Here is a 27,764-nt window from a genome sequence, read left to right as displayed (position 1 = left end):
CTCTAAAGCCCGCGAGCCACAACTACTGAAGCCCGAATGCCTAGAGCCCACACTCCGCAACAAGAGAAGCCACTGCAATGAGAAGCCTGCTCACCGCAGCGAAGAGTAGCCCCCCCTCACCACAACTAGAGAAAAGCCCACTCGAAGACCCAATGCAGCCATAAATAAATAAATAAATAAAAATAATGCAATGACCTTAGGGTCTGTCTAATTTTAAAAGTCTGTGCTTTGATTCTGGGATTCTAATATTAACATTGATTGGAGGGGTCAATTTAGTGCTCTAAATTGTGCTCTGGGGGACAATGGGAAACCGTTGTTCCAGATAATTCTCATGCTGTGTTCATCTAGAGAGAACTAAGAATTCACTCTAAGTTTGATGCCCAAGTAGTGATAAATATTCCAGCGAGAAGAATTCCTAAGGCTGATCAAAGGTGGTATAAAATGTTGCTCTCTCAAAATAAAGATGACAATAGAAAAGCATTTTCCAAAGTGTGTTTCTGTTAGAATAGGGTGACCATATAATTTACTCTCCAAACTGGTACACTTTGGGGAATTAAAGTAGATGCCTTTAGCAATTATGCAAGGACAGCAGGTGTAAAATATGACTGGTCACCCTATGTAAAATATGTCTCAACAAAGGGGGTTCCTTGACCTCAAAATTTTGGGAAGTCTGCATACTATATAGTTTCTTCTTGAGAATCACAACACCCATACTATTAAAAGCTCTGAGTCCTATAGTAAAGAAACCCACTAAATGTCATCTAAACCAGCATTTCCCAACTGACTTGATTATGAAATCTTTATTTTCAATAATACCTTCTACCATCCTAGGGACTCAGTGTTCCATAGAGCATACTTCAGAATATGTTGACCTTGAACATGTCTTATTCAATTATAGTGTAACCTGCTATCTCCTGAATCTATAGGACACCAAAACAAAAATACCTTCCCACCAAGCTCCTATTTGCCTGAAATTTCTACCATTATTTCCTCCTTTAAGGACCTTTTAAAGGATATGCACATTGTAATGGGGTTAGGCATTATGTCATCTGGAGAGAATAACTCATTAGCTAGCTAAACATTAGTGATAATTAGGTTATCTGAATAGCCACTTACCACCCATAGATTCTGAGTGAACGGGTCCCCCAGGAATTGTCTTCAAGGGAGGAATGGGAAAAAAAGGGTCTGCATCGGAGGACACTGGCCTGTGCAGTATTTTAGTGGAGGGTTTGGTATTAGTATGGTTCCCAACCTTTACTCCACCAAAGCTCACTTCTCTTTACTGGCTCCCCCATATCCCTAGTTTTAAAAGATGTTGCCTCCCAAATAAACTGAACTTACTCAACTGTAGCATTTGTAACTTTATTGTCATGTTTCCCCTGCCCTTTACTTTCTTACTTCTGAGAAAGCTCCTTCCCAACTTCAACCATGAAGTTCTAGAAAGGGCTTCTCTGGTCTTTTAAAAATCCCACCTCTCTGGAACTACTGACTAGTCTAGGGTGAGCCTCCTGGCCAAGCTGGGCCAATCAGGGAGCTTTCCTGGGATTGTTGACATTTGGATCAGAAGGGACAAGTCTCAGTCCCCCTTGGGCTATCAAAGCTGTTGGATGTAGGTGTGGGAGAAGCCAGTTTCCAACCATACGGAAGAAGCCGGTCTTAGACCAGGGTTTCCCAACAACTATTGACAGTTTGAATCAGATAATCCTTGGTTTTAGGGGGGCTATTCTGTGCATTGTAGAATGTATAGCAGCATCTTGGCCTCTACCCACTAGATGCCAGTAGCATCTCCCCCCAGATATTGCCAAATGTCCCCTGGAGGGTAAAGTCACTCTCCACCATTGGTCGAACCGATCTAGAGAATGAAGCCCGTATTCAGAGAAGAGCACAGGTGAGAGCTAGGAAAATTTGAGAATGTCTTGGTGACATTTAAGGCACTGGTCCCAGTGGTCCCTGAGGCTCAGCACACCCCAGTTCTTCCTGTGGATTGATTTCATGAGCTAATTAATTCCACTTTTTTTCCCCCTAAGCTGGCTCAAGTTGAATTTCTCTAGTTGCACACAAGGGTGCTGTGTTCATCTATAATTTCCATTTGGATTTTTGACAAACTGAAAATAGCTCACTTCCTTGCTCTCTTCCTCCTGTCTCCCCCTACACCAGGTTCACGATTACATTCAAAGACCCCAAGAGTCAGGGTTCCCCTAACCCTGTCCTAGACTGAGAGCTTTGATGCATGAATGAGGACAGAGGTAGTAAAAGTGAACCCTAAGCTGGATCTAATATGCATCAAAAGAAACTAAAACAGTTTCTTTTCCTTTCTTTCAGCAGCAAGCAGCAGAACTGGGTTTGCCTAAAGATAATTTTTTTAGGGGGATGAGGGCTGTGGGGGAAGGGAAGTTTTGTGTTTTTTTTTTCTTCAATAGTGGGAATATGCAAGGCAAAAAATAGAATAGAAAGCTGATGTCTTAGTGTCATAGCAAGCCTTTCTCTGGAGCTGTTATAAGCCGCAGGGAATTTGGCACCAAAGCCAGTGACCATATGCCTGCTGGGTCTGAGGAAAAGATGTGCCCTGTCCTGCCAGCTCAGAGCTACACAGACATTGCCTTTTGAACCACCAGGCCCTGGGCCTCTTCAGAACGACCCCAACCCCTGCTCTAGGACTGAGCCCCCTGACAGCTCCCCCCAACCAAAGTGCACAGGCCAGTGCAAGGTAGAGCTTTCATAGGCCCAGCTTCACCCCAGGTTTGCAGCTGGGAGCAGAGTACCTAGAAAGGGGCAGGGGCTGGTACTCAGGCAGGACACATCAGGATAGCCATAAGGTTGTTAAACTATTGGAATGTTTCCACATTGGTGGGTAAATTGATGCTCTCCTGAGCCAACTGGGCAAACCTTTCCCAAACTTGATGCTCCGGGAACTAAAGGGCTAATCCCACACAGCATGTGGCCCAGGACTCAGCTTCTGAGCAAGCTTGCTTCTCTTCTGATTGGTTGATGCTGGTGCCGTCCTGGTTGTTATATATTTTAATATTAACACTGAAAGGGAAAACCGAATCCTGGGGGAAAGGGATGGGAGGGTGGCAAAGATTTCATTTATTTCCACATTCTGCTTTGGAATGATCCCGCATTGTTGCTTATTCTTTATGGATGCATTTATTCTGAAAGCATTTTGGACTTGCACTTGAAGATGAAGCAGGCTTGGCTCCTGCTGAAGACATTCACGGTCCAGCAGGGGAGAGAAGACATGCACAGTAGGTAGAGAGCGCACAGGTGATGCAGAAGGTGCTCTAGCTGGAAGGCTGCTGGGACTCAGCTGACAATACCTTCATTTCTTCTGGAGGTTGTGAGCTTTCTGTGGTTTCCTGGGAGTTGGGATGATTGGCAGTGTGCACCTGCACTCTCTTTTGGTCCTTCCTGATGGGCGCTGGTAGGAATTTGGCTTACCTCCTACCACGGAAGAAGCACACCATCATCCAGGCCATATCCAGGCTTTGCTGCTACCCACTGAGCCACCAAAGCCACATGTTTGCCACAGGACTGATGCCATTAAACAGAGCTAAATTTAAACTGGAGGGGGCTTCTGTTGTAGCTATTTCCTTGGATTACTTTTACTCTTTCTAATTTAGGCATGACAAAGGAGAGAAGCTCCAGCATCCCTCCTTAATTCAACTTAGTCTCAGGTCAAGGGGAAAGAAACCAACCATTTAAAAATGTCTCCTCTTGAGAAGGCAAAGGAAAAGGCTATGGAAAATGGTGAACTGAGTTCATTCTGGTCAAAATATAAGAAAGACCCCAAAATGACCCCTTCAATAAATATTCTCTCCCCTTCTTCCTATATCTATTTGTCCTTCCACAATATCACCCCATCCCTCTGCCATCCTGGCCCCATTAAAGCAGGATCCTATGCTCATGCAACAGTCAACTATTAACTGATAAGGCTTAACAACTCCCAGTAGGTATTTGCATTTTAATAGAGAATTATTGAAGACCAAAAAACTTTCAGAGTCCGAAAGAACAAAGCACCGAGTTAGAGACTGTGAGGTAGATATTTGGGAGAGCAGAAAATTGTCCAGATTACTCTCAAGCTTAACATGTTTATTTTGTCCCCTTCACAAGGGACATTTGTCAAACCCCCTTCATGTGTTCTCCCCTCTGATCCCCACTCCCATCCCATCTCTACAAACACATTAGCTATGGGGTACCTGAGAGAGAGAGCCGTCTTTTATTTAGTGAAAATTCTGATAAACCATTCTGGTTATGGAAGGCTAGCACTCAGGGTGGGGGGGAGTGAATTGGTTGGCTTAGGAAGATATAAAGAGAGGGTGGCTGGGTTGGAGGCTATCCTCTAAAATGGAGGAAATAAGAAAAAAGAGATGTAAAAAAGAAACGAATGGAGAATATGGGGATAGATCATGTCTTCATATGGAAGACTGGCCAGTAAGAAGTTCATGGTACAAGAAAGACCAATGGACTTAATAGGGATATTTAATGTTTAATTTTAAGTTGGGGTGTGTATGTATGCATATGCACTTGCATGTGCTACACTGAGTTAAAAGCAGCCCCCATACCCTCAAAATTTCAGTAAAAGTTTGCTATGCCTGTGTCAACATGCAATTTTAGGGAAGTGCATGTGCTTGAGTAAGCAGTACTGGCTGCAATCCCAGATAAACACCGAAACAAATGAACCTGAACACAACACGTCTTCATTTCTCACCCTGGCCACAATGAGGACACGGCATTTGAAACACATGGCCTCCAAGGTTAAGGACCTGCATGACGTTAAGAATGACACCGATCGCGCAATGTGGAAAAGGAACAGCATAGAGGACGTAGAATGGGGAATGAGAATCAAACGGAAGCAGGAAACTGAAGCCAGAGGTGACTGGGAGGAACTTAAAAGTCACAGAGAATAGTATGGTTTGTTGGGAGGGATGCTGATTTCTGGCAAAAGTGAGATAGGAATTCGAGTTGATCTTTAAATCTTTAAAGACAAGGCGATTGCAGGCTGAGAGAATCGGGGACATCTAGATCGCTGACATTTAGTCACTCTGAGATAGGGGTACCTGCCCTTCCCCCAGTGGTATTTCCAATATGTGCCTGTTTCAATCTTCTGGCCATCTTTAGCATGGACATGGAAAGAATAAATTAATTTTCCAGGAAAAATGGGAAGTCAACTGTTTCCACTCTTAGACAAAAGACCGTGAAAAGGCACAGGCTAACAAGCCGTTGGGCCTGAAATGACAAAAGCAGCAGCATCCTTGAGTAGGGTTGTTCTCAGTAATGGGACACAGGATGGGCCACAGCACCACCCAATGGGGAACTCTGCTTTCAGGCCAGGTCCCAAGTAAAAAGAGACTCTTCCCACCAAAGGGGTGCAAAATCCTGCTCACATGATTACAGATAGTGTTTGGGAAACAGCAACTAGACCACAGAGAGGGAGAGAAGTGCATGGTTAGCACCCTCAAAGGTGCAGCCACAATATAAATGCTAATGTGAAAACTATGCAGGACTTCAAAGGGATCTGCCTGGCTGCAGAAACCACGGCTGACACAGGTCAGCTTGAGAGAACTCATGGCCAACAGAGAGAGGGCTCAGAATAGAGACAGAGTCACAGGCCCAAGAACCTAGACCAAAAATTTACAAAAAGGACAGGAGAGAGGCCAAGCCTCCCTAGACAATATACATAGAGGGGATTTTGAACATTGTGGATGCCAATGCCAAGAACTTTCTGCAAATAGCAATGAGGGCACAGGAGTGGCTGCCCTAAGATCTATTCTTCATTCTCCTCCTGCTCTGCTCTATATCCCACAAGGTGTCTGTGTTAAGAGGGTGAGAGATGGGCTGACCCTGCAGCTGCATTTCCCAGGCTGCCCTGGGCTCAGCCACGGGGAGGCAGTCGTGGGAGACTGGAGCTGGAGGAGGGAGAAGCAGGGACTTCCTCTAGCAAGGGCTGTGTCTGAGCTGCCAGCTCCTGCCAGCTAGGCCTGTGGCGGTTCCTGTGTCTCCAGGTGACCCCGGCCCCTGGGCTCCAGCAATGCTGCCTTCCCCCTTTGTCCCTCCAGCTCAGAGGCGGCAGTGGCCTTCTGCTGTTGCAAATCTCTGGGCCGCCTCGATCTCCCATTTGTCTTCTTAACATTTCCATCACCCATGTAACCAATTCCCCACATTAAGCTCCCTCTGTTTTAAATATCCAGAAGGTTTCCGCCGTCCTGGTTAGAACCTGGCCAATATAGCCCTGAAATAGGAAATATCATCATGCAGAACAATAGGGGGATGAGACGTTGTGGGCATAACCATGAAGAAGTGGAACACAGGCCGAGGACCTACACCCCATTGGTTAAGGACCCCACCCCAACCTAGAGAGAGGGTACTGGAAGGTAACACTGGAAGAAGGCTGGTTATGCTTAAGCAAACATTTAGTGAAGTGTTTGAACACAGTTTTCATTCCAGTGTGTGGATTCAGTGATTCTCCCCCAATCTTTTTGTAATGTTAATGAATGTGGGCTCTATGAGATCAAAATTTTTGATATGGAAATAATTTTACTCACAGAAAAGTGGCAAACATAAGAATAGGACAAAGGACACCCATGAGCCCTATCCCCAGATTGACATACTGCTGGCATTTTATTCATGTGCATAATAATGTACTCCCTCTCATATATAAAACTTACGTGATTATTTTAATTGCACAACCATACTATATAATTACATAATACTTTTCTGAACATTTGAGAGTAGGTTGCCTACATCATGGCCTGTTACCCCTAATTACTTCAGTGTGTATTTCCTAAGAATTGGGATATTCTAAATCACCATAACACAGTTATCAACTTCAGTGAATTTAACTCTTATCTAACGTGTTTAGGGTATTCCAACTGATAATTGACCCAATGATGTCAATTGACCTAATACTGTTTATAGCACTTTTTTCCCAGCTCAGCCTTTCTTTGTATTTTATGACACTGACACTTTTGAAGACTATAATGCTTCTCTCTCTCCCTCTCTCTCTTTCAATAGAACTTTCCTCATTTGGGATTGGTCTGATATTTCCTCATAGTTATATTCAGGTTAGGCATTCCCGACCAGAATACATCATTGATGTGTCCTTCTCAATGAATGACATTTGAAAGCACACACCATCCCTCTGCCCCTCATGGGTGATATCAATCTTTATCATCTGGTCGAGATGTTGTGCGATTTCTGCACTGAATAGTTACTGTTCTTTCCTTTGCAAATGGTGACCAGTCTCTAGAGAGACACTTAAGGCCATGCAGATCTCCTGCTCCTTGTGAAAATTACCTCCTAGATTTAATCTATTGGTGATTCTTGCCTAAGCCAATCTTTATTATGATAGTAATAAAATGGTAATTTCCCACTTCAGCACTCCCTGTCCATTGACTGGTGAGAATTTGGCATTTTACTATAAGCAAGAGCCTTCCCTTCTCCCTTGTGTGTTTGTTTATCTACCTATTATTACAATGGATTCATCAATTTCTAATTTTTCAATAGTTTATAATTCACTGTTTTCCTTAGTTATTTGATATTCACATTATCCCAGATTTTGCTGGTGGGAACCCTTTCAAGCAGGCTCTTGGGCCCTCCCTACATGCACTCATCATTTTTTTAAGCACTTCCTTACGCTCTAGTATTTATTAGAAGATGTCTGAGGCTCATCTTGTACTTCCCAGGGGAGGGATTTTTGTATGTTTTGTTCATTGGTATCTCTAGTACTGAGAACCACGCCTGATCATAATAGGTGCTCAATAAATATACGTTGATTGATCGAATAAGGTTCTGAATTAAAACCCTCTTCAGGTACTAAGACAGATAACTGGGCTGGACAAAACCTAAATGTTAAAGTTAAGATTTTGGTGGCCAAAAGCCTTTGAAAATGTTTAAACCCTGTAACCTACTAATTCTATTTCTAGGAATCATTCCTAAAAGGAATAATCTGAAATTAATATAAAATGCGATTGCACAATGATATGAATATAGTATTATTTGCACAAGGAAAATTTAGACACAACGTCCAGAACTGGGGGAATGGTTAGGTAAATCTATGCCACATTCTCATGCTGTCATATAAAGCAGCCATTAGAAGTTAGATTTCTGGAAATTTATTAATAATGTTATAAAATGCTTTTGCTCTGATATCAAGTGGAAAAGAAGCGTCCAAAACTGAATAAATAGTATACCTGAAACATATTAAAATACACATACAAGAAAAATCAGAAGAAAATATAGAAAAATTTTAGGAGGAATTGCCTCTGTGTGGTAGGATTATGTGTTTTTCTTCTTTTTACTTTCTTTTGCATTTCCAATTTTTCTACAATGTGCCTGCATTTCTTTTATAACTAGAAAAGTTAAGTTTTTGAGAAGCAAAAAAACATGAATGTGCCTAATGAGAATAAGCTAAGCGGTATCCCTCATGTTTGCTTTGTGCGCTACATGTTTCAAAACCAGTCCCATGTTCTGAAAAGCACTTCTGACCAAACAAAATAGACGAGTGTAGAACACTTTCAAGACATTATCAAATAAGATCCTTTACCTGGAACACTGCACCAGGCTTCTTCTATCTGTCAACATCTTTTCCGTCCTTCAAGGTGTCTTCCTTTGATTTCTTGCAAAAGCAGACCCTAAGACAAGGGTTTGGGTGCAGGTGTCTTCCTTGAAAGAGGAGAGTGATAAGGTGTGTGTTAATGAGCAGTTTACTACTGAGAGTAGCCTGGGGCTCAGTTCCCAAGGGGGTCATCTGAGGAATTTCGAAAATGTGCCACAGAACTATTCCACCCAGGATGGGGAAGCTGGGGTATGGATTCCTCAGCTCCTATGTCTTGCTGGCTGAGGGTTGCCTCTGGGGGCATTAACTCTGACACTTGCAGGCTCCCCTGCAAGGAGACAGAGCAAACTTTGATGACCCTGGAAAAAGCCTCAAGCAGAGAAGCAGAGAGTCCCTTGAGGTGAGAAGCTGGCAGGCTGTCCCCCACAGCTGCTGTGAGCTCAAGGTCCTGGTATGAACTGGGGTGAGGCATCAACAGCACCTGCTACAGTGTCCCAGTTCTGATTTATCCCCACACCAAAGAAGATTTCAAGTCTGTCATAAAAACATCAATCTCTTCCTTCATCTGTACTTCCATAGCCCTTTTCTTTATGATGCCAGTACTTTCTGCGTGAGCTTAGGTACCTCTTTATGCATCAGTTTCTTCATCTGTAAAATGGGGATGATACTAGTTCCTGTGGTAGATTACAAAAATGTCTACTACGATTCTTTACTGCTCTGGCATCCATGCCCTTCACAGAATAACTCTGCAGCTCCTCTCTTTAAGAGGTGGAGCCTCTACCCCATTCCCTGAATCTAGGTTACCCTTGTAAATTTGCTTTGGCCAAGTGCAGATGAAGCAGAATTGACTGTGTGCCAGTTTCGAGATTCGTCCTCTAGAGGTTTGTGTGCTTCCACGTGCTTCTTGGAATCCTGCCTCTGCCATGAGAATAAGCAAGAGCTAGCCTGCTGGAGGAGGAAAGACAGAGTAAAATGGAAGCAAAGTGTCTCATCTGAGACCTTCTCAGACCAGCCAGTCCCCAGCCACCCAGATGCATGGGAGAACTCAGCCAAGGTGCCTCGGCCAACAGCCCGCTGCCCCAGCAGAAGCTGCCAGCCAATGCTCAGACTTGTGAGCAAAAATAAATGTTGTTGCGTGCCACTGAGGTTTTATGGTTGCTACACAGCCTTATTATGGTAACAGATAACTGATACAGCACTGATTTCCCTAAGGATTAAAGATATATGTAAACACTGCAGGATTTTGCACAGGGCCAGGACCATGATACCCTTTCCTCAAATGTTAATTATTATTGTTATAAAACTATCGCACCATCACAGTGTGCCGTGTTTTCAGATTATTTATATATATGTCGGTTTCTCTTACTAAACTAGGGGCTCCTGGATGATAGGAAACCAGATCCAATTAATCCCTGATGACATAGTTCTCTACACTCAGGAACCCATAATTTAGTAGGGGGACAGATGTGTGCAGAAAGTCAGCTGTGGGGACTAGAGGTAGCAAAAGTCCAAAAGTGCTGAACGCAGAGCTGAGCAGGGAGAAGATGCCCAATGATGATGAAATAAATAATGCAAACCAAGCATCCCCAACGTCAGGGCATTTTTACGCAAGGTGAGATCTGTAAGGACTGGGCCAGCCCTCACCTCCACCTCACAGAAGCACAGCCAAGGCAATGATGAGCTTATTTGGTGGTTTTACAGCTAAATATGGCTGCGGCTCATGCTTTCAAGCTCTGTCTTCCTCCAGAGACCAACCATCACATGATGAAAAAACTAATTAGAGCAAGCATGATGCCCAGAATAAGCAGCCTATTAAGGAAAGTTGAGTCGAATGCAAAAAGACATCTATTATAAATATATTCTCAATAAGTATTTACTTGTGTGTGTGTGTGTTTCCCCCAACCTTTCTAAGGGAGTTTATTGTTTGAGAAAAGTCCTGGGAAAAAATAAGAATATTTTTACGATTTGACTCCTGGTCCCCAGAGAGCTCCTCTCTGAGGCTAGCAGGCCGCATGGAGCCAAGTCCCAGCAGGAACACGCAGAGAGCACACGCTGAGCCTGGAGAGCAGGTTAACACAGCCTCAGACAGATTCATCTTCATTGCATGTCCTCGACAGCCTCTCAACTTAGGTCAAGTCCATGGCGAACCAAAGGATTTTATTAGAGGCAGGGAGAAGTGGTGGAGAGCACGTGGACTAACTCGGATTCCATTCCCAATTCCATGACCCACAAGCCCGGGGACCTTGACCTAGTTACTTAATTTCTCTGAGTCTCAATTCCCTCATCTGTAAAATAGGGATAATAAGAGTCACCTTGCTGGGTAGGTATGAAGAACAGAGAAGGCGCACGAAGTGTCTGGCTCTTTGTGGCAGGAGCTTAGGGGCAGGATAGCCTCATGGTTAAGCAATTGGGCTGGAGAGCCAGATGGCCTGTGTTTATTCCAGCACTGCCACTTGCTAAGGGTCCTCAACCTCTCTGTGCATCAGATTATATAAAATTTGTAAAGTGGGGGAAATTACCGCTAGCTCTTAAGGTTGTCATGAGGATTAATTGAGTTTGAATATGTAAAGTCCTTAGAACAGTATCTGGTACATGGCAAGTACTCAGTGTTAGCTACTATTGTTCTTCAAATCGAGTTATTAATAGAAATCTCTGATGACCAAAGACCTCCTAATCATTTCACTTTAGTCCAGATATCAGCTGCAATAAATACATTAGCTCCTACGCACAAATGGCAAGAGTGGATTTAAGCAAATCATAACTTAGTGAGTCACAATTCCTGTTTATAAGCAGAGAAACACAATTCAATTTTATAGGCAGCTGGGCTGCTAATTAAGAAGAAGCCCTTAATTACAGCACCTGATGTAGGAGATCTGTCTTGTGCTCACTCGCCTTATTTTGCCCACCTCTTCTCCCTCTATCTATCGTTCATCTATTTCTCTGTATTTTATTTATTTCCCTGTCTCCTCAGAGGAGAGGGTAGGTCAGTTGTCTAGAGACCTAAATTCTAAAACTGCTCCCTGGCTCTGGAACTCACACATCTCTGCTTGAAGTAAGAACGGTGCTCAACTCACCAAGCTGGGGCTCTGAGGATAATGCAGGCAGATGTGAAGCAGCCACAGGAGTTTGGGGGAGCTGAGAAAATGGCCCATAGGGTTGACCCAAGGGAAATGAAAACCTATGTCCATATGAAAATCTGTATGCAGATATTTATAGTGCCTTGATTCATAATCACCCAAACCTGGAAACAACCCAAATGTCCTTTAACTGTGAATGGATAAACAAACCGTGGTACATGCACACAATTGAATACTGTTCAGCTATAACAAAGAATAAGCCACCAGTACAGGCACATCATGGGTGCATCTCAAATGCATTAGCTGAGTAAAAGGAGGCAGACTCAAAAGGCTACATAGTGTAATGTTTCATTAATACAACTTTCTGAAAAAGGCAAAACTATAGAGCCCGAAAACAGATCAGTGATTGCCGGGGCCTGGGGATGGGGGAGGGGAGTCAGCATCAAAGGGCCTTAGGGAATTTGGAGAAGGACTGGGAATGTTCTATACCTTGATTGTGGTGATTACACAGCACATGTGTTTGTCAAAACTCATAGAACTCTTCTTTGGAGAAATGTCTATTTAGGTCTTCTGCCCATTTTTGGATTGGGTTGTTTGCTTTTTTGTTATTGAGCTGCTTGTAAATTTTGGAGATTAATCCTTTGTCAGTTGATTCATTTGCAAATATTTTCTCCCATTCTGAGGGTTGTCTTTTGGTCTTGTTTATGGTTTCCTTTGCTGTGCAAAAGCTTTGAAGTTTCATTAGGTCCCATTTGTTTATTTTTGTTTTTATTTCCATTTCTCTAAGAGGTGGGTCAAAAAGGATCTTGCTGTGATTTATGTCACAGAGTGTTCTGCCTATGTTTTCCTCTAAGAGTTTGATAGTTTCTGGCCTTACATTTAGGTCTTTAATCCATTCTGAGCTTATTTTTGTGTATGGTGTTAGGGAGTGTTCTAATCTCATACTTTTACATGTACCTGTCCAGTTTTCCCAGCACCACTTATTGAAGAGGCCGTCCTTTCTCCACTGTATATTCCTGCCTCCTTTATCAAAGATAAGGTGACCATATGTGTGTGGGTTTATCTCTGGGCTTTCTATCCTGTTCCATTGATCTATATTTCTGTTTTTGTGTCAGTACCATACTGTCTTGATTACTGTAGCTTTGTAGTATAGTCTGAAGTCCAGGAGCCTGATTCCTCCAGCTCCGTTTTTCATTCTCAAGATTGCTTTGGCTATTTGGGGTCTTTTGTGTTTCCAAGATATACAGATTGCCAACAAGCACATGAAAGAATGCTCAACATCATTAATCATTAGAGAAATGGAAATCAAAACTACAATGAGATATCATCTCACACCAGTCAGAATGGCCATCATCAAAAAATCTAGAAACAATAAATGCTGGAGAGGGTGTGGAGAAAAGGGAACACTCTTGCACTGCTGGTGGGAATGTGAATTGGTTCAGCCACTATGGAGAACAGTATGGAGGTTCCTTAAAAAACTACAAATAGAGCTACCATACGACCCAGTAATCCCACTACTGGGCATATAGCCTGAGAAAACCATAATTCCAAGAGTCATGTACCAAAATGTTCATTGCAGCTCTATTTACAATAGCCAGGAGATGGAAGCAACCTAAGTGCCCATCAATGGATGAATGGATAAAGAAGATGTGGCACATATATACAATGGACTATTACTCAGCCATAAGAAGAAACGAAATTGAGTTATTTGTAGTGAGGTGGATGGACCTAGAGTCTGTCATACAGAGTGAAGTCAGTCAGAAAGAGAAAGACAAATACCGTATGCTAACACATATATATGGAATCTAAGAAAAAAAAAATGTCATGAAGAACCTAGGGGTAAGATGGGAATAAAGACACAGACCTACTAGAGAATGGACTTGAGGATATGGGGAGGGGGAAGGGTAAGCTGTGACATAGTGAGAGAGTGGCATGGACATATCTACACTACCAAATGTAAAATAGATAGCTAGTGGGAAGCAGCCGCATGGCACAGGGAGATCAGCTCTGTGCTTTGTGACCACCTAGCAGGGTGGGATAGGGAGTGTGGGAGGGAGGGAGACGCAAGAGGGAAGAGATATGGGAACATATGTATATGTATAACTGATTCACTTTGTTAGAAAGCAGAAACTAACACACCATTGTAAAGCAATTATACTCCAATAAAGATGTAAAAAAAAAAAAAACCCCAAAAACTCATAGAACTCTATATCAGAATAGGTACATTTTCCTGCATGTAAATTACACCTCAGTAAACCTAACTTTACATTTAAATGGTCCATTGGGACCATGAAGCAGCAGATTAAAGGACCTTGGCACTTTCCAACGTCAAACAAATAACTGCTATTTTTTCCTGCCTTATATTTTTATTTTATGCATTTCTTGACATCCCTGTTAGCCGTTGAAATATGCATTTTTGAAAGCAGGGGGCAATTAATCTCATCAAATATAATAACTTTAGGATAAAAAAAGTCTTTTCCAAATTAAATTAGCCTTGCAGGAAGAATCAGATATGAATTCCATTGGGCAAAGCATGTTAACAGCCGCTACCCACGTCAGATGATGCATAGGATGGGATGTGTGTGTTTCAGACTCCGGAGAAGAGGGGACAGCTTGTTTTGCCCAAATGATTCTTATCTGACCTCAATGCACAATGAACTCAGGGAAGCTGTTCCTACAAAATTAGGGCACAGTTGAATATAGACACGTGCCAGATGGGTATTCCCAGAAGAACAGCTTTGTCCAAGTGAAAGAATGACAACGTAGATAATGATCCAAGAATTCACAGTTTGAGATCCCTCAAACTGCCCAGGATCTAGCGTTGCAGAACGAGACCTAGGTTTCACAGTTCATCACAGAAGTGTAAACGAGGGTAGATTGATTGTCGTGAGCTTTTTCCACCATTGAAGTGATTTTTGTCAGCTTAAAACACACCGCACTAATGAATCATTAGTGCCAACTTTTCGTAGAACATGAGAGTGCCAGAAAAACTATCAGTGGATAAAGGAGTAACCTGAGTCTGGGTGGGGCGGGGACCGGCACAGTGACAAGAGCCAATGAGTAGTGAGTATTTGCTGAGCCCGGACCTACATGACCTGGTCTCGTCCCATCACGACCTCCAAGGAAGACGTTGCTATCACCACTTTACAGACAGGAGATGAGAGCTTAAAGAAGGTGAAGTCACTTGCTCTTAACCATTTTATATTTTCAAATGCAAATGTTCCGTGACTCCACAGTGAGTGGAAATGGTGATTTCTGAAGTAAATTCAGACAGCGGTGGGTTGAAGCAAGAGACAGAAAATAAAATCATAAAGAAGTGGGCAATAACGTCCTGGTACGTGTTTAACAACTGGCTCTGGGGTAGGGAGGGCTGGGTTATAGCTACTCTACCATGGCCAAGTTGAAACTATCCATGTGAAATTAACCTGACAATTCAACAGTTAACCATCCTGAGAGTTGCTAGTGGGGAAATCTGGGGTGAAAAGTATCAGCTCAGAGAAAGCCTCAAGAAGACCCTGAGTGAACTGGAACATGGGGATGGGAACAGCAGAATAGGAAAGAGACAGAAGGATGTGGAGGAAATAATAAAGGAAGACAGAATTCAGGGCACAGATCTGAGACCTGCTGAGGAAGATGGAGTTCCACTGGGTGTTTAAAGAAGCCAGAGAAGCCCCAAATCTGTCCATGGCCCTCTGCCCCATGGCCCCTGAGGTTAAGCTAGGGGGGCACCGGGGAACTGAGCAGAAGCCTCTGTTTGAGGAAAGGCCAGGAACACAGTGACCCCTGGTCAGGGTTTACAGAAGGGATCTGTGGAACAGAAAATGGGCTGAGTTGCTGAGAAGAAGAAATGCTGATTTCTGGTGACCACATTATCAAACTTGCTCAGATGTCCAAGCATAAAGTAGCAACGATCATGAGTTCCTCTGATGGGCAATACCACGCATATCACACACTAGGCACTGCGCCACTTCTAAAGGAAAACTCCATCATTTCTTGCTGCTCATAGATCTTTCTTCTGAATACATGATGCCAACAATTCCTCCTATCATGTAGTTTCTGACTCCTGCTGATAGATTCTGACCTTACTTTTCATCCTCCCACTTGCAGCCTCACCATGCCCTTCAGGCTTGATGGGCACATAGTCTTCCCCCCTATACACAGGGCTTCCTGTTGGAGTCTCCCCACATCCACACTCATGGCAGTTTTAAAACAATGCTGCAAAAAAACAACAACAACAACAACAAAAAAAAAAAAACAATGCTGCAAAATCTTTGACACTCCTTCCTTCCAGAGGTGGGATCTGTGTCCCTGCCTCTTGAATCTGGGTAGGCTTGGACCAATAGAACAGGGTGGAAGGGCCGCTATATGGTTCTGAGACTGGGTCATAAACAGCCATGCAGCCCTGGGCTGCCTAGTAAGAAAACCAATTATCCTGAGGCCACCTTGAGAGAAAAACCACACATAGGCACTCCAGCGGACAGTCCCAGCTGAGCTGAGCCTTTCATCCGACTCACCAAGCCACCAGACATGTGAGTAAAGCCGACTCGTACCCTCCTGGCCAGCCCAGCCTCCAGCTGAGTGTTGCCGAGTGATCTTACATGATGCCACATGGAGCACTGTTGCTGACCCCTGCCTAAATTCCTCACACACAAAATCATGAGATATAATAAAATGATTGCCATGTGTTCAGGATAGTTCGTTATAAGCAATGGATAACTAGAACACCACACTCACTCCCAGGCTTTTCATGCTTCCCTCTTTGAAGAGCCTCTGGGCAAACAGTGCATCTAGTCCTAACCCCTGCACAGTTGAGAAGGTTCTTTGAATAGCACCATGAAATATTGCTTTACTTAATTCCATCATATGAACCAAGAACAATTTTAGTAGCCTAGATATGACATGAGTACGTGTGTGTAATAAAAAAGCACAGCTTTCAGCACACTCTTCCTTGAAAAATCAATCTCTGGACTTACGGACTATCAGATATTTCTAAAATGTCCTGATAATATTTGTCTGCTACTTGTTTATTCACTTGTTTGTGAACTGGCGCTTATCAGAGAAGTAGAAGCAGCTTCCAAAGATACATGGGCAATCTAAGCAAGAAAATTCTATCCATTTATGTGACTTTTCTCCTCTTGAACTGGAGAAAAACATTCTTCAAATTGAGGAACAAAACATGTCTAACACAATTCACAAAAAAAAGGAAGAATAAATTGAGAATCACCCCCTTCAAACCTATGTCAGTCCAACTAAATAACTGATACATGAACACGTATCAAATTAGTTACCCAATTAGTGTATAGTTTGCATTTTCTCATTCATTCCACAGTATTTATTGAGCACATAATACATACCAAGCACCATACTGGACTCTAGGAACACAGAGATGAAGCTGAAAAAATAGCAGAACTAAGGAGCTTATAGTCTTGTGGAGGACACAAACACATAAACAATACCTTAATTTTGTGATGATAAATGCAAATGTTTGTTAAATTTTGATATTTCTGGAATTGAAATGTGCCTTTACAATCAATGCCAATCTTTACTTTCCTACAAGCTGCCGGGCAGAAGAGTGAATTGTCACCAGCTGGGGTAACACAAGTGAGAAGGCTGGAGCACAGGAGTATTTAGTGATGCACAGTGAGTATTTTACCCTTTTCTCACCTTTATTTGCATCGGTGATAAAATTTTAACTAACTTTGGATTCCTAATTGTTGCTTAAGTAAGTGTCTTCCAAAAAATTATTTTATGATGAAGAATTAAAACAAACAAAATTGAACAAATTCCTCTCTTCAACAAGCAATGCGATTAAAGACAGTAGAAACGACCAAGTCTCTCAGTAATAGCTGATAGAACTTACAAACCTGGGAGAGGCAGGTGTAACCAATTCACACACCATGAAGGATTATCACTCAGGCTTTAGAAGTCTCTCTGTTCAAAGCTTCCTCTCACTTAAAGAGAAACCATTTAACTTCCAGCAATACATCATTTAATTAAATGGCAACCAAGACTGAGTTTAACCAAATAAGAAACAATGACAAACTTTGATAATCTTTAATATACTCCATACTTAATGATCTTAACTAAGGATGCTAAAGGGGTCACTATCACCAGAACAGATTACAAAATGATCATGATATAAACCGTGATGCCAAGCAAACTGCAGGTGATGAGATGTGATTCAGAAGGACCCTTAGATTCTCATTATGTTGAAGACTTAAACTCTGTAATACTAAACAAAAAAAGTAAAATGCAATTATCTGGATAAATTTGGCAGTTTAAAATATGTAGATTGATGTAGATTAATAGTCTTTTTAAAAATGTATTACTAAATAAATATGCCATCTTAAAATCAATAGTGTCTTAAAATCAAGATATTATACCATCAAATGTGTTTATGATTATAATATATTGTCAAATGTGCTATGTAGTCTTAATTTAAAGTATTTTATCTGATTGTCCTCATTAGTATAATTATATTTATCAGAAAATGTGTCACACTTGTTGATTAGGAAGATAAGGTCACAGGTAAAAGGGTAAAGGACTATGGGACATGACAAAGGGAGTGGTAAATTTAATTGAAACAGGAGATGAAGGAAAGTAATTGGCTTTCTGAAATGTTGATTTTTTTTAAGTTTGTCTTTAAAGATAGGTACATTTTTGTCAAAGGAGTAATGAGAGTTTAAATTAGAGGAAAATTATATTAATGAACAAAAATATTTGGCTTATTCAGGAAATTCTGAGTAGTTTAATGGCTAGAGTTTAGGCTTTATGAGGATGGAGACAGCAGAAGTACACTGGCTGGAGTGGCTGGGCCTTATGAAGGGTCTCGTGTTTTATTCTATCCTGTACACACGAGGGGATCACAAAAAGATTTAAATAGGAAAGTCTCATGAGCAAATGTATTTGTTTAAAAAAAAAACCGCAGGGCTTCCCTGGTGGCGCAGTGGTTGAGGGTCCGCCTGCCGATGCAGGGGACACGGGTTCGTGCCCCAGTCTGGGAAGATCCCACATGCCGCGGAGCACCTGGGCCTGTGAGCCATGGCCGCTAAGCCTGCGCGTCTGGAGCCTGTGCTCCGCAACGGGAGAGGCCACAACAGTGAGAGGCCCGCGTACAGCAAAAAAACAAAAAACAAAAAAACTGCAATAGCTGTACAGAAAATGAATGGGAAGAGAATGTGGCTGGAGGAGGCAGGGGGGCCATTTGGAGGCTGTTACAATATTCCCCCAGGAGAGATGATAAGGGCCTCAACCAGGTAAGTGGCTCTACGTACAAATGGCTGAGGGAAGTGACTCCCCTGAGTCTCATCCTGTTGTATTCCCATATTCCTCACCATAATCTTGAGTTCTGTGTGCGGGGCCAGAGCAGACAGGAAGGGGAAATGTACCACTGGAGATAAAGAAGATAAAATAGAAAAAGTATATGAATCTAGAAATTTAGTCTTTGGAGAGAAAATTCCCCTTTTTAATTCATTTTGATTTCTTGTATGGGCAAAAGTTACCGGAAGTTGATAAGAATTTAGCTACTGAAGCCATTTCCTCAGGGATAGTATGGATGGTGAAGTGTCTTTTTTATTACACGATTGAGTTAAGCTGCCAAGGTCCAGTCATCCTCCTGCTATATTTTGCAATGGCAAAATAATTACTAAAGTTGTAAAAAAACTAAATGCGTTTACTATTGAAACATTACTATAAATGTATTAAAAATATATTTTGGGGGACTTCCCTGGTGGCGCAGTGGTTAAGAATCTGCCTGCCAGTGCAGGGGACACAGGTTCAATTCCTGGTCCGGGAGGATCCCACATGCCACGGAGCAACTAAGCCTGTGTGCCACAACTACTGAACCCACATGCCACAACTACTGAAGCCCACAAACCTAGAGCCCGTGCTCCACAGCAAGAGAAGCCACCGCAATGAGAAGGCTGTGCACCGCAATGAAGAGTAGTCCCCGCTCGCTGCACCTAGAGAAAGCCCGTGCGCAGCAACGAAGACCCAGTGCGGCCAAAAATAAATAAATAAAATAAATTTATAAAAAATAAAATAAATTGTATACTAGTAGAGATGCCAGTAATTGTGTACATACCAACAATGAATATGTAGAAATCAAAATTAAGAATACAACATCACTTACAATTGCTCCTCAAAAGTGAAATATTTAGGTGTAATTTAGCAAAACATGTACAAGACTTGTATACTGAAAACTACAAAATTCTGATGAAAGAAATCAAAGACAATCTAAGTAAATATACAGACTTTCCATATACATGGATTGGAAAACTCAGCATACTAAAGATGTGAATTCTCTTCAAACTGATATACAGCTTTTATGCAATTCCTAGCAATATTTTTTGTAGATAGGCGAGATAATTCTAAAATTTATATAGAAAGGTAAAGAAAGTAGAACAGCTAAAACCATTCTGAAAAAGAAAAAAATGGAAGGAATCACTCTACCTGATTTCAAGACTTATTGTAGAGCTACAGTAATCAAGGTTGTGTGATTTCGGCAGAGGGATCGACATATACATCAGTGGAACAATATAGAGAACCCAGAAATATCCCCACACAAGTACAGTCAAGTAATTTTTGATAAAGGGCAAGTGCAATCCAATAGAGGAAGGACTGTCTTTTTAGTAAATGGTGCTGGAGCAACTGGCTATCCATAGGCAATACAAAACAAAACAAAAGAAAACAAAACAAAAAAACTCCTCAAAAACAAAAAATAAAACTTGACCTGAACCTCACACCTTATAAAAAAAATTAACTCAAAATGGATCATAGAGTTAAATGTAAAATGTAAAGCTATAGGGTTTCCCTGGTGGCGCAGTGGTTGAGAGTCCGCCTGCCGATGCAGGGGACATGGGTTTGTGCCCCGGTCCGGGAATATCCCACGTGCCGTGGAGCAGCTGGGCCCGTGAGCCATGGCCGCTGAGCCTGTGCGTCCGGAGCCTGTGCTCCGCAACGGGAGAGGCCACGGCAGTGAGAGGCCCGCGTACCACAAAAAAAAAAAAAAAAAAAAGTAAAGCTATAAAATTTTTAAAAGATAATATAGGAGAAAGTCTTCAGGACCTAGGACTTAGTGAAGAGTTCTTAGTCATAACACCAAAAGCACAATCCATAAAAGAAAAAAATGGATAAATTGGACTTCATCAAAATTAAAATTTTGCTCTGTGAAAGACCCTGTTAAGAGGATGAAAAGGCAAGCTATAGATGGGGAGAAAATATTTGCAAACCACATATTAGACAAAGGTCTCATTTCTAGAATATCCAAAGAACATTTAAAAGTCAACATTATGAAAACAAGCAATCCAATTAGAAAGCAGGCAAAAGACATGAAGAGACATTTTACCAAAAATGATATACAAGTGGCAAATAAGCACATGAGCAGATGTTCAGCATCATTAGGCATTAGGAAAATGCAAATTAATAGTACAATGAGATGTCACTACACACCTGTCAGACAGTTAAAATAAAAAATTATGACAATACTGCATTTGTTTACTAAAACTGCTGTAACAAATACCACAGACTGGGTGGCTGAAGACAACAGCAATTTATTTCTCACAATTCTGGAGGCCAGAAGTTTAAGAGCAAACTGTTGGCAGGGTTGATTTCATTCTGAGGCCTTGTTCCTTGACTTGTAGATGGCCATATTCTCCCTGTGTTTTCACATGGTCTTTTCTCTGTATATGTTTAGTCCTAATCTCTTCTTATAAGGACACCAGTTGTATTGGATCAGGGTCTACACCAATGACCTTATTCAACCTTAATCACCTCTTTAAAGACCCTATCTCCAAATATACTCATATTCTGATGTACTGGGGGTTATGGCTACAACATATGAATTTAGGAAAGACATAATCCAGCCCATAACAAACACCAAATGCTAGAGAGGATGCAGAGAAACTGGACCACTCATATTGCTGGTGGGGATGTAAAATGGTACAGCCAATGTAACACAGCAATTGCACTCTGGGGCTTTTTTGTTTTTTTAACATCTTTATTGGAGTATAATTGCTTTACAATCGTGTGTTAGTTTCTGCTTTATAACAAAGTGTATCAGTTATACATATACATATGTTCCCATATCTCTTCCCTCTTGCGTCTCCCTCCCTCCCACCCTCCCTATCTGACCCCTCTAGGTGGTCACAAAGCACAGAGCTGATCTCCCTGTGCCATGCAGCTGCTTCCCACTAGCTATCTATTTTACATTTGGTAGTGTAGATATGTCCATGCCACTCTCTCACTTTGTCACAGCTTACCCTTCCCCCTCCCCATATCCTCAAGTCCATTCTCTAGTAGGTCTGTGTCTTTATTCCTGTCTTACCCCTAGGTTCTTCACGACCTTTTTTTTTTCTCTTAGATTCCATATATATGTGTTAGCATACAGTATTTGTTTTTCTCTTTCTGACTTACTTCACTCTGTATGACAGACTCTAGGTCCATCCACCTCACTACAAATAACTCAATTTCGTTTCTTTTTATGGCTGAGTAATAGTCCATTGTATACATGTGCCACATCTTCTTTATCTATTCATCCGATGATAGGCACTCAGGTTGCTTCCATCTCCTGGCTATTGTAAATAGAGCTGCAATGAACATTTTGGTACATGACTCTTTCGGAATTATGGTTTTCTCAGGGTATATGCCCAGTAGTGGGATTACTGGGTCGTATGGTAGCTCTATTTGTAGTTTTTTAAGGAACCTCCATACTGTTCTCCATAGTGGCTGAACCAATTCACATTCCCACCAGCAGTGCAAGAGTGTTCCCTTTTCTCCACACCCTCTCCAGCATTTATTGTTTGTGGACTTTTTGATGATGGCCATTCTTACCAGTATGATGTGATGCCTCATTGTAGTTTTGATTTGCATTTCTCTAATAATTAACAATAATGAGCATCTTTTCATGTGCCTGTTGACCATCTGTATGTCTTCTTTGGAGAAATGTCTATTTAGGTCTTCTGCCCATTTTTGGATTGGGTTGTTTGTTTTTTTGTTATTGAGCTGCATGAGCTGCTTGTAAATTTTGGAGATTAGTCCTTTGTCAGTTGTTTCATTTGCAAATATTTTCTCCTATTCTGAGGGTTGTCTTTTGGTCTTGTTTATGGTTTCCTTTGCTGCGCAAAAGCTTTTAAGTTTCATTAGGTCCCATTTGTTTATTTTTGTTTTTATTTCCATTTCTCTAGGAGGTGGGTCAAAAAGGATCTTGCTGTGATTTATGTCATAGAGTGTTCTGCCTATGTTTTCCTCTAAGAGTTTGATAGTTGGGGCTTTTATTTTAAAGAAATGAACAAAAGCTGACACATGATTTCTCATAGCATCAGTATTTGAAACAGCCCAAAACTGGAACTACAATTTCCCTCAATAGGTGAATGGTTGAAAATGACATGGTAACATCCATACTATGGAATGCTACTCCACAACGAAAACAAACCACTGATGCACGCAACAGTACGGATGAATTTTAAAAGGTTGTTATGCTGAATAAAAAAAGCTAATCTCAAAAGGTCACATATTGTACGATTCCGTTTATATACCATTCCTTTTTTTTTTTTCCAATTTATTTATTTTTGGCTGAGTTGGGTCTTCGCTGCTGGCACAGGCTTTTCTCTAGTTGCGGCGAGCGGGGGCTACTCTTTGCTGCGGTGCGCGGGCTTCTCACTGCAGTGGCTTCTCTTGTTGCAGAGCACGGGCTCTAGGCGCACAGGCTTCAGTAGTTGCGGTGTGTGGGCTCATAGCTGTGGCTCGCGGGCCCTAGAGCACAGGGCCCTAGAGTGCAGGCTCAGTAGTTGTGGCACACAGGCTTAGTTGCTCCACAGCATGTAGGATCTTCCCGGACCAGGGCTCAAACCCGGGTTCCCTGCAGTGGCAGGCAGATTCTTAACCACTGTGCCACCAGGGAAGCCTTATATACCATTCTTAAAATGACAAAATTAAAAAACTAAAAATAGAGTTACCATATGATCCAGCAATCCCAGTCCTGGGCATATATCTGGAAAAGACAAAAACTCTATTTGAAAAGGTTCATACACCCCAGTGTTCATAGCAGTGCTATTTACAATAGCCAAGACATGGAAACAACCTAAGTGTCCATCAACAGATGAATGGATAAAGAAGATGTGGTATATACATATATTTCATTATATATACATAAATGTATATATAAATATATATATAGTGGAATATTACTTGGCCATAAAAAAGAATGAAACATTGCCATTTGCAGCAACATGGATGGACCTAGAGATTATCATACCAAATGAAGTAAACTAGACAGAGAAAGACAAATATTATATGATACCACTTATGTATGAAATCTAAAACATAATGCAAATGAACTCATTTTCAAAACAGAAACAGACTCAAAGACATAAAAAACAAATTTACAGTTACCAAAGGGGAAAGAGGTGGGGGAGGGATAAATTAGGAGTATGGGACCAACAGATACACACCATGATGTACAAAATAGATAAAAACCAAGGATTTACTGTATAGTACAGGGAACTATATTCAATATCTTGTAATAATCTATAACGGAAAAGAATTGGAAAAAATATATATATGTATAACTGAATCACTTTGCTATACACCAGAAACTAACACAATATTGTAAATCAACTATACTTCAATAAAAAAAGTTTTTAAATAGTGTATTAAAATATCACTCATCTTGATTTCTGGGTTTTCTGATGTCCTCTTAAATTTTGTGCCCAAAGCAAGTGCCTCTCTCTCGCCCCACCCTAGCCCCAGCCCTGTGGGTCATCACCTGTTGCCAGATTGTTTGTCAAAGGGTTTTGCCTCTAAAGTTTGCTATGTAAAATGTGAGTTTTATTTTACGTTTTAAACTTTAATTACAAAAGTACCTCATACTCATAAAAAAGTAAAAGAAAGTGTAAAGTAAAAAGTAAAATTCTATCATAACTTTCTCCTCTCAGTCCCGTTTCCAGAAGTTGCCACTGTTAATAAATTGTATGTCCTTTCAGATAGTTTTTATATAAATACATGCAAAGTATAAATGCTGTTAATACTCATTAAAAAAACAAATGGGGGGGAATTCCCTGGTGGTGCAGTGGTTAAGAGTCCACCTGCCAACGCAGGGGACATGGGTTCAAGCCCTGGTCCGGGAAGATCTTACATGCTGCAGAGCAACTAAGTCCATGTGCCACAGCTACTGAAGCCCACATGCTCTACAGCCCATGTGCCACAACTACTGAGCCCGCATGCTGCAACTACTGGAGCCTGCGCGCCAAGAGCCCATGCTCCTCAACAAGAGAAGCCACTGCAATGAGAAGCCTGCATACTGCAACTAGAGAAAGCCCACGCACAGCAACAAAGACCCAACGCAGTCGAAAAAAACAAAAATGACAACACAAAAATAATGGGATCCTATTCTACCACTGTTCTGAACTTGCTTTTCTTTTTGATTAATGATATAACAGACACCTTTTCATATTCTTCTATTCTAGTATGTTCTCTGTGAGCTGCATAGAGATCCATTGTATGGCTCTGTAATAATTTAATTCCCTGTTGATAGACATTCAGGTTGTATCTAGCATTTATTATTTCAAACAATGCTACAATAAACACCCTTAAACACATTTTTTCTTGTTTGTTTTAATGTAAATGTTTTATTACTATTGCCAAAAACCCCTCTAGAATATTTTATGCACCTTCTCACCCATCCACCAATTTTGGGGGGAGTATTAATTTCCTCTCTCTGTGGCCAATACTGTATGTCATCAATTTTTTAAAATTTACTAATCTGCTAAGTAAAAAATGGAATTTCATTGTTTTACTTCGATACTCTTTTATTATCTTTTTATAGATTTATTAGCCATTTACTACTCTCCTATGAATTTTGTGTTCATATCCTTTGCTCATCTTTTTATTGGAACATTAATCTTTTCTATATGGATTGGTATGAACTCTGCATATTAAAGAGATTAGTGCTTCATGTATTACAAACATTATTATTTCTGTTTCTTGTTTATCTTTTGATTTTGTCTATGGAGAGTTTTTTGTTTGTTTTGTAGGGTTCTTTTTTGCTGCATGGAAATTTCAGGATTTTTTAAAAATTTAAATAGTCAATCTAATCTTTCATGGTTTGTTAATATCATGTCATGCTTAGTATGGTCTTCCTCATTCAAACTTATTTTTCTTTTATTTATTGACATGTTCTTCTAGGGGTTTTGTTGTTGTTGTCATTGTATTACTTTAAGAGTTTAAGCCATTGAATTTCTTTTGGTGAAAGAAGTGATGTAGAGATTCAGATGACCTTTGTCAAATGCCTTTCCTTTTCTCATAATATAATTTATTGGACAGGCCAACCTTTCATCACTTCTTCTGAGAGGCTAACTTTATTGTAAAATAATGTTTATACATGCTTCTGATCATTTCTGAATTTCTCATTCTCTTTATTAATAGAATCTTTCTGTTTCCACAGCAGTCCACAGCATGTTAATTACTGTAATTTAGTGAAACATTTAAATATTTAATAGGGCTATTTCTCTTCGTTATTTTTTTCTATCTGGCTCTTCTCTTATGTTTGTTTCTCTAGATGGACTTTGGAATGAGTGTGCTAACTTTTAAGAACCCTGTAAACTGTCATTAAACTGAATTTATAAATTAATTTCAGGAAAACTCTTATCTTTTCATATCTTTAATAATATTCATATTTTTAAAATTCCTAGGCAAAATGAACACTTGTCCTTCAACACATTAAAGTCTTTTTGAACAAAATAATATTGCATTATATTGCAGACTTTTGATTAAGAGCTTGAGAAGGGGGGTCTTTTCTATAATTCTCTAATTACTATTTACACTTATTTTAATGTGAACTAATTCATTCTATAAGCAATTATGAAGCACCTACTGCATATGGCATACACCATGTTGGACAATGAAAAGATAATGAAGCAAAGACGTCGTCCCTGCTCTGACATCTTATCATGCGGTTGGTTATTTCTAGTAGGAAGACAGTCATACAAATAATTGCAGAATACTGTTGTGACTATTAAACAAGGGCAGTACAGTGTGTTATGGAATACAAAATCACAGGTTTAAAGAAGAGCTTACTTTCCCTAGGAGTTTCTTGAGGATTTCCAAGACATGACACGTCAACTAGATTTTGAGGAAAAGTGAATGTTGGCCAATAAGAATATTGTCTATTCAGGATTCATGTATCTACTGGCATCTTGATGTTACTCAAAAAGATGGTTTTAAATGAAAATAACCAAGGCATTAAAAAATGAACATAATTATTCATTAAAAATTTGATCTTATATATAAGCAGATTTTCATACAAGTAAGTAAATTCTTTAGGTTGTACAGATATGAATTTTTTACTATTTTAATGTTTCCTAGCCAGCTTTATTAATTTACATGGTATATAAATTCAAAAATTTTAGACAGTTAAATCTATCGTTTCCTGTTTAATTTCTCCTATTGTTTCAATCTTTCAAAAGCTACCATCTCTACAAAGATCTAGTAAATGGGGTCCCATTTTGGCCACATTTCAATAATCACATGGAATTGCTGAACAGCATCCAAAAATGATGAGAAATGAAAAGTAGGTTTCCATTTCTTCACAAGTAAAAATTAGAATAGGCCAAAGAGAGATCTTGTGCATTGTCTCCAAGGATAATACAGAGGATGATGAGTGACGATTTTCTATGTCCAATAATTTTAATTAAGAGAAAATGAGTTTACAGCAAAGGACGACATTTTGGATGAGCACAGGGAAGAACTTATTTACTATCATGGTGCTAGAACAATAGAATAAACTCCAAAATAAGATGAAAGCCTCCATTCGCATAGGTTTTCCCAAGATAATAGAAACCATTTATACCAATTGTTTACAAACTGGAGTTCTTATTTGGTGAATCTTAGAGAAGGTAGAGGAAAAGGATAAGACTGTTAGCGGGAGGCCAAGGACGTGGGTCTACTGATTCAACAGAAAGATCTGGAAAGACTGGTTTATCCAGTTGACAGGGGGGTTGCTGACTCAGCTGATAGCTCAAGGTCTCTCCTCTATATTGGCTGAGATTAGTAGTCAAAGGCCAAGTCATACTTTTTTAAAAATAATAAATTCAGTCACAGTTTTGTGATTTCGTGCTCTATGTTTATTCACATTTGGT

At 40.6% G+C, this 27,764-nt stretch overlaps 1 long non-coding RNA gene across 1 annotated transcript in view; it reads right to left on the bottom strand.

Moving 5' to 3' along the window:
* Window positions 1–27,764, bottom strand: part of LOC137223603 (uncharacterized) — a 54,692-nt gene that overhangs the window by 2,359 nt on the left and 24,569 nt on the right. The window contains exon 3 of the long non-coding RNA XR_010942948.1: window positions 8,543–8,661. This is a non-coding gene — a long non-coding RNA (uncharacterized lncRNA). The remainder of the gene's footprint in view (window positions 1–8,542; window positions 8,662–27,764) is intronic.

This window comes from Pseudorca crassidens, chromosome 4, assembly GCF_039906515.1.
Source record: "Pseudorca crassidens isolate mPseCra1 chromosome 4, mPseCra1.hap1, whole genome shotgun sequence".
Taxonomy (NCBI): Eukaryota; Metazoa; Chordata; class Mammalia; order Artiodactyla; family Delphinidae; genus Pseudorca; species Pseudorca crassidens.
This window is presented reverse-complemented; position numbering and strand designations above follow the sequence as displayed.